Below are 8,927 nucleotides of genomic sequence, written 5' to 3' on the forward strand. Positions count from 1 at the left end.
CACACACACACACACACACACAGAGAGAGAGAGAGAGAGAGAGAGAGAGAGAGAGAAAGTGAGAAAGCAAGCCACCAGGTCCAGTCATCAAACCATGATCAGTCATGTGGGAGTGTCCAGCATCTTAACTACCACACCACCTGCTGGTCCTGCCTGTTGCCATTTTTGTCTTCTGTGAAATTTTTATCCCCCAAGAAAAAATTTCTCTTTATTACTTTCTTTGTTTGTTTATTTTAACAGATTGAGTTGGTATAGTGCATACTTGGTTATCAAAAGAGAGCTTTGGGACTTTGAATTGGTAAATATTCATGATGTGTGAAAAGTATGGTACATACTATACCATAGATCCCAATCACATAAAATTGTATGTTGTGTATACAAACAGGATCTAGAAGGACAGATCCCACTGTAAGTTGTGACTGCAGATGACTTTGTTCCTTACTTCTTGTGATTTTCAGTTTCTTATAATGCTTATATTAACTTTAAAAAATAAAGGCTCTTTTTAAAACCTGCAAAAAAGACTTCTCTCCATTTTTCACATTTGCATTTTTTTCAATGATGTATGCATTTATATTGGTTATCCTTCTGTTTTAAACTTCTTTTGCCATTTCCGGTTGTTAGGTTGTTCTTCACATTTCAAGGCTTGAATCAAGTATCCCTTCCTCTATGAAGTCTTCCTCATCTCTCCTTTCTACCACAGTCAGCCATTTCATCATCTTGGATCCTGGTATGCATTATAACAAAACAAACAAACAAACAAACAAAAAACACTGTGGGACTGGCAAGTGGCATGGTGGTTGGGGCTCTAGACTCCAACATAGCCAACCGCAGTTAGAGTCCTGGTTCTGGTGGCTTGCTTTCTCTCTTTCCCACTTTCTCTCTACCTCTCTCTGGTCAAATGAAATAATAATAATAACAATAATAAAATTAAACAATTCTTTAAAAAAGAAATCACTGCAATTTTTGTTATAGCCGTTTGAGTTCTTTATTAACATACGTGTTTCTTAAGTGACTTTCTTTTCAGACATGGCACTCTTGACTGTAGCCTTGAAAAAATAGACTATGTGACTTTCTTCTTTATTTTTAAGGAACCTAACTACTTGGCACATAGTACTCAATAACTTTTCTTGAGTAAATGGCTTTTAGTAAATGAATAATAAAAAATATGATCTTACTATGGTGCCAACATGTAGAGGAAGGCATACCTAAGAAAATTGAAGAAAAAGGAATAAAAAGATTAAAATTTCTGTTTTACATCACTTATTTGGCATTTTAAATTTACTTTAAATTAACAGAAATATTTAATACATTTAGATGAAATACAATAAAACTAAAGAGTATCAAGTGTTATTTGTTATTGCCTAATATCTTGAGCAAAAAGTGAAATATAATCCAATAGTGGTTAATAAAATATTTTTCCTCTCATGGAAGCAATATAGCCCCTTTTTGGAGAAAAATAGAAAGTGTTGTAATTCTTACACACACACACACCCCAAATATTAACATCTTAACATAGGTCTATTTAGTCATATTTAATTTAAAAGAATACATAATGAACAAGAGAACTATTCCCTTACTCTCTGTCTCAAATTTTATAATCATATATGATGCCCTTGTAGACATTTCTTCTGAAATATATTTTTACTTATTTTATTTATCATTATTATTATTTTTAAGGTTGCTATAAGGCACATGAGAGAGAGAGAGAGAGAGAGTGAGAAAGCAAGCCACCAGGTCTGGGACTTGAGCCATGGTCAGCCATCTGGGAGTCCAGCGCCTAAACCACCATGGCACCTATACGCCCCTTGAAATATTATTTTTATCTTCTCTTGCATATCCCTTTCTACTCACAAAATGAGGTGACCAAATGCTCATAGCCTTATGAACAAGACACAACCTTAACTGTCCTCTCAGACTCCTTTGCAATGTAATCGTCAGGGTGTTGCCAGATTAATTATTTTAGAACAGTAACATTATTATATAATATATATCTATATCTATATCTATATCTATATCTATATCTATATCTATATCTATATCTATATCTATATCTATCTATCTATCTATCTATCTATCTATCTATCTATCTATCTATCTATTTATGGAGGGGCTTTTGCTATAGGGTGCGTGTGCTTGCCAGAAACACAGAGAGAGATAGAGAGAGAAAGAGAGATAGAAAGTGAGAAATCCCCCCCCAGGGGGTTGGCCACGCCACAATCCCTTCTCCTCCATTCTCCTCTCAGGATCTTGGGCATGCATGCACACGTGCCCGGCATGAGTTTAAGCCACCGGGTCTGGGACTCGAACCGTGGTTGACTACATGGGAGTCCAGCGACAAAGCCATTATGCTAGCTGCTGGTCCCGACTTTATTATATTTTTCTGAAGATCTGTCACTGTTGTTATAGTTTAGTACTTCATTGTTTAATATATGTGTGTTGTATTTATTTTGTGAAACTTCCCTTACTGCATTTGTTTACTGTGACTTTCTAGTAGCTGATTTGTACTGCATAGCACATTAGACATTTAGCATATATCTTCTGTGTTTAGCTTTATTAGACACTTAACATATATCTTCTGTGTTTAGCTTTATTAGACATTTAACATATATCTTCTGTGTTTAGCTTTATATTTAGCTAGTCCATGGAGATAAGGATATTTTTCCTCTGTATTCCCTCTAGTGAGTAGACTTAGATGTCTACAGTAAGTATGGATAAATACTTGATTATGTAATTTCTCCAATCTTAGTTTCTTAGTTTCTTGAGAGCAAGAACAATTTTATATATAATTATTATTATTTTTAGAGAGAGTCTTTGGGTTTTTTGTTTTGTTTTGTTTTGTTTTTCTGTTTTTTGTTTTTTTTCTTTTTACTATAGGACGTGTGCACTCGCCAGAGAGACAGAGACAAATAGAAAGCAAAAAATCATCCACTGGAGGAAGGCCACGATGCAAACCCTTCTCCTCCATTCTCCTCTCAGGATTTTGGACACACCCACACAGACCTGTCATGAATTTTAAGCCACTGGATCTGGGACTTGAACCACAGTTGATCACATGGGAGTCCAGGGACATAACTATGGGAGTCCAGTGACATAAACATTAGACCCTCTGCTGGTCCCAAGAGCAAAAACAGTATTTTATACATGAATAACAGCACCCAAATTCCTATCGTACTACTAAATAGTTAATAGCTGTTTAGAACATCTTAATTTAATACTTGGTCATTATGAATATAGCCATTTATTTCTTATACTCAAATGAAAAAGATACTTTCTTTACATTAAAAGTCACACAGGAACTAATAGATTATATCAAAAAATAATTTGGGCAACATCCCTATAATGCTTACTGTCAGGTCTATTGTAATCACTTTATTCACATCTCATAATTCTCACAACAGTTTTAAAAGGCAAGGCTATCTGGGGCTGGTAGGTGGCATGGTGATTAAGGCACTAGATCCCCACATGGCCAACCATGGTTTGAGTCCTGGACCTGGTGGCTTGCTTTCTCACTTTCTCTTTCTCTATCTGTCTTCCCTCTGGTCAAATTAAAAAATGCTAGTAACAATAACAACAAAAAATTAAGTAAATAAATAATTATTTAAAAAAAGAGAAAAACTACAGATATCCCTACTTTTATAGAAAAGGTTAAAGATATAAAGAATTAAGTGACTTTTCCAAGTTCACAGACACTACATGATGGAGGCCTATGTTTTGAAACAGGCAGCCTGACTATAGGCCATACACTCTTAATCACTATGCTCTATGACATCAGATGTACGTTTTCAGATGAAGTGTATCTGACACATCAATATTCTCTCTACACACATCATAAACACGAAACCAAATACCACGGATTTTAGATGATATATAGGAAATAAAAAGTAATGGATTCCAATTCTCGAAGGAGGATTTAAAAATACCATATAAAACCTTCCAGACTTCTGAATCATTACAACATAACAGGGTTCTCTTTATAATACCCAACAAGATGCTATAAATGTCATTACCATTATCAGGAAGGAACAGGGCATGCAATGTTTTATATTTGGATTGATTGGAACAATGCATCATCCAAATAAACAGAAAATGACACATAATGGAGATATGTTTTAGCATTGCTCCCTACTTGGGAAAAGAGATGGTGATTTTCTATGTTTCAAAAGGTAACACTGTAATACTATATAAAATTTGTACAAAACCAGAGGTGAGAAAATATATTTTTAATATACTCAAATCTGTATTCAAGTTCTCAGAGATCCCAAGGTGGTAAGAAATACTAATCTCAGTCATCACTGAATAGTTTTCTTTACCCTCAAGATTATACCAGCATTCAGGTGTATAATGCTGGGAGAGAGAAGGGGAAAATACGTCTAGAGTTTGATTCAGTCTGAGCCTGATTATAATTATCATTGTATAAGAGCACAGAAACCCCCTAGAATATCAAGGAGTTATCCTTCCATGCTTTGCTATGTGCGCCATTGCATTCAAGTGTGCCATAGAACACCTAATTACAGGATCTACCATACTTCATTCCATTCTCAATCTACAAGAAGATGCTATCCCTCTTTTCCAGCTTGTATCAATTAGATTTTGAAGCATACACAAGCAACCAAAAAACTCAATGGCTTAAAACAGCACATATTTTTTTTACGTTCAAATTCAGTGGGTTAATTGGGCATTTTTTGACATCTAGCGTGACTTTTCTTATTTCTACTAGACTCTATCATGTACCTGTCATCAGTTGGTTGGTCAGCTAATTATTGTTCGATGTAAAATGGTGTCACTCACACTTTCGATAGTTCACAGGCTGTTGATGATAGTATGATATCCTTTTCTTAACGTGTTTTCCTTGCCCTTCAGTAGGCTGTTTCAGAATTCTTCATCAGGAAATCTCAGGATTCTAAGTGCAAGAAGAAAGCCAGACCTGATGCAATAGTGCTTTCCATTTTCTGCTTATGTTATGTTTACTAATGTTCTATTGACTCATAGAAGGCACATGACCATGATACATTCAAGGGTTGAGAAAACAGGCCCTATAATTTGAGTTAAGAAGCTGAAATATTTTTGTAGCTATTACTGCAGTGAACCACAGAGCCATCAATGACAGCCATTTTGTCTTTTCTGGTGAAAACTGTGTAAGAAAAAAATATATTTTAAAACATTTGAGAGGAAGATATTTTACAATGATGACAAAAATACTATATGTGTCCATTTGTGGTGCCTATACATAGACTAATAGTGAATATTATTGTATATTATGTCATAATTCTTTTCAGAGAGTTTTGCTATGAAGTGCATGCAGTCACCAGAGAAACAGAGAGAGATAGAGAAAGCAAGAAGTCACCCTTGAGGGGGAATGGCCTGCTGCAATCCCTACTCCTTCAATCTCCTCTTTGGATTTTGGGCATGAACACATGTGCTCAGTATGAGATTTGTTTTTAATTTTTAAAATTATTTATATATTTTTTATTATTATTAATACATTAAATCACTACACATCATTTAGATTATGAAGTCCACCAAGTCAGAGACTTGAACTGTGGTTGACTATGTGGGAGTCCAATGACATAACCACTACGCCATCTGCTGGTGCCAATAGATCATATTTTATAAAACATTTTAATGAAACTAATCAAAGTTGAATGGTGTTACTCTTCTCTCTACATGTTACTTTTTAAAATAGTACCATTTAATTAATTCCTTTTGCCAAATATCAGGAATTTCAAAATATTTTATAAAGATAAAGAAATAGTGTCTGTCAAGACATATATGTAGCTCTGTCATAAGTAATTTGGTGTTAGAAAGAGTAATTTTGTCATTTTCTATGTAACTTTTATATATATTTTCTCCTAAAAATCTCATCTTGAAAAAGAAATGATTATTTAATATAAAAAAATCTTAACTATTATTGAACATTAACAGTAGTCACACCACTTACCTACTGTTAAATGACAAAAAATTCTCTATGTGAAGAATAATTAAATCATGTCATGCAGGACAGCATGGTGGATAAAATACAGGTTGATTATTACTTATACAAAATGTTTAGAACAAGATTTTTTTTAATTTAGAGTTTGAAATATTTACATATAAGAAATATATATATATATATAGGTAAGTAGAAAGCTTATGGATAAGACTCAAGTCTAAACATGAAATTAATTTATGTTTTACATATCTTTCCAAATATACAGCATACAGATAGTCTGAAGGTAATTTTATACATTATTTTTGTATTACATAATTTGGACTTCAACCTGCAACATGAGGCCACGTGTGGAATTTTCAACTTGTGCCATCATGTCTGATTTCAAACATGTTCAGTATTTGGGACTGTTTCTTATTAATAAAAGATTTCTCAAATATGTCTTTTTTGTTAAATCTTAAATGGCTTTTTCTTTTCTGTAAGTTGTATGAGTCATGTTTCTTATCTTAAAATTTTGATACGCAGACTTTCACTTCCAGGAAGATAGCAGAAGTTCTGTTGATACAATTCCCAGTGAAACAGGCAAAGTTGGTGAACATTCTAAAAATAAACAGCCATGTCAAGCTTCTGGAAATTGTCTTAAGAACATACATTAATATAGGGAAATTTACCATTATAGAATAAATTACATATTCCTCAAGTGCATAGGTTTAAATCTCAACTCACAATATATCAGAATGTGACCCTATTTAGAAATAAGGTTGTTGCAGATGTAATCAAGATGAGCTCATTATGTGGTCTTTATGCCAATATGACTGGTGTCCCTGTTAAAAGGGCAATTTTGTACACAGAAAAATGTAAGATGATTAACTTGTGAAGATGAAGACAGAGATTGGGGTGATCTTAACCAAGACAGCCAGCAAACAATAAGAAACCAGGGGATAGGCATGGACCAAATTTTTCCTCATAGTCTTCTGAAGGGTAATAACCCTGATAACACCTTGATGTTAGAATTCTCCAGATCTGTGAGACAATAATTTATGTCATTTAAGCCTCTCAGTTTGTGGTACTTCATTACAACAGTTCACAGAAACTAATACTAAAACTTGTTAAGAATAGAGAAGATTTGGGACCAGTAGTTAGCGTAATGGCTATGTCGCTGGACTCCCACATAGTCGACCGCAGTTCGCGTCCCGGACCTGGTGGCTTAAAACTCACGCCGGGTGCGTGTGCATGCATGCCCAAGATCCCGAGAGGAGAATGGAGGAGAAGGGATTGTGGCGTGGCCATCCCCCCTGGGGATGATTTCTCGCTTTCTGTCTCTCTGTCTCTCTCTGTCTGTCTGGTGAGCACACACGCCCTATAGCAAAAACCTCTCCAAAAAAAAAAAAAAGAATAGACAAGGTTTATGGCATTTCAGACATGCCAACTCAGTTTCAGAAAACTGCCAAGTCAATTTCAGAAAACTACTACTACTTTGGGAAGATGAGGCTAATAAGACGGGGCTTATTCTCTGTTCAGCTCCCAGTAAATGGAAGCTTCCACATCATTGTGAGAGGGGTTGTCTACCAACATTTCTGATCCCCTAAAAATATGTTAAAGAAGCTAAATTCCTTGTGAATACAACTGAGAGTTGGACAGCTGTCTTCCTTCACCAAGCCTCTACCCATGAGACGGAGGCTTCATGTGTGGCAGGATGAAAATATTGAGGCCTCTATGGTCCTTTGCCCAGCTCAATTGTAGGGTGGAGAGTCCATGCCAGAAAAAGCAGGTAAAAAATATCAGAGAATACCACCTGGCCCAGTGCCCATAGTGATGGTTCAGCTTTCTCAGTGTTCTATAATATAAGATTGCTCCTAAGTTCTTTTAAATATTGTATTTTATTTGAAATAAAATGTAGGGAAGTTCAAGGCTAAAGACATTGTCAAAAGGAATAACTCCTCTTTAAGAGCAACAAATTTGGGTCACTCCGTGGTGTGGTAGTTAAAGAGGCTGAACACCACATGACTGATTGCATGGCTCAAATCCCAGACCCAGTAGCTTGAAAAACATACCAGGCACTTGGGCATGCATGCCTAAAATCCCCACAGGAAAGATAGATGGAGGAGAAGGGAGTGTGGTGTAACCATGCCACATAGAAGGTACCTTCTCACATTCTCTCTGCCTACAGCAAGTGCATGACCCCTCTGGAAAATTGAAACAAAATAAAAAGCAATTGGGGCTGGCAGGTGGTGTGGTGGTTAAGGGCAGTGGACTCCCACGTGGCAGAATGTGGTTAGAGTTCCAGACCCGGCATCTTGTTTTCTCACTTTCCCTCTCTCTTTCTGTCGCACTCTGTCTGTCTCTGGTCAAATTAAAATAAAGTTAAAATAAAATAATTATAATAAAAGCAAAATAAAAACCAGCAAGCTAGACCATATTCTAACTAGTTCAGTAGAAAGAGCTAAATCTAGTTGTATTCTTTTTTTGAACAATTCACTTAATCTTGTTACCATAAATAATGTAAACATCTGATATTTAATGTATATTCAATTAGGTTGATTTAATTATTCTATGTTTTGGGGCTGGCATATGGCGTGGTGGTTGGGGCATTTGACTCCCATATGACCAATCACGGTTGAAGTCCTGGACCTGGTGGCTTGCTTTCTCTCTTTCTCTAAGTCCCTCTCTGCTCAAATTAAAAATAAATAAATAAAGTTAAATAAAGTAATCCTTTAATAAAAAAGAAAAAGTAGCTAACATAATGGTTCTTTTTTTCTATTTCTCAGCCCTAAAGGTCTAATTTAGTATTTAACATTCAAAACAGATTCCGCTATGTGGCATAGTAGTTAAGGTGGCAGAATCTCACTTGTCCAGCTGTGTAGTTTGAGTCCTGGACACAGTGGCTTAAAAAATATGCTGGATAGGGACCAGCAGTTAGCGTAATGGCTACGTCACTGGACTCCCATGTAGTCAACTGCGGTTCGCATCCTGGACCCGGTGACTTAAAACTCACGCCAGG

The 8,927-nt window shown here is 35.6% G+C and overlaps 1 pseudogene; it reads left to right on the plus strand.

Moving 5' to 3' along the window:
- Positions 1–8,927, plus strand: part of LOC106733527 (cytochrome c, somatic pseudogene) — a 21,760-nt pseudogene that overhangs the window by 11,983 nt on the left and 850 nt on the right.

Source organism: Tupaia chinensis, unplaced genomic scaffold (assembly GCF_000334495.1).
Source record: "Tupaia chinensis unplaced genomic scaffold, TupChi_1.0 Scaffold143996_1, whole genome shotgun sequence".
In the NCBI taxonomy this organism is placed as follows: Eukaryota; Metazoa; Chordata; class Mammalia; order Scandentia; family Tupaiidae; genus Tupaia; species Tupaia belangeri.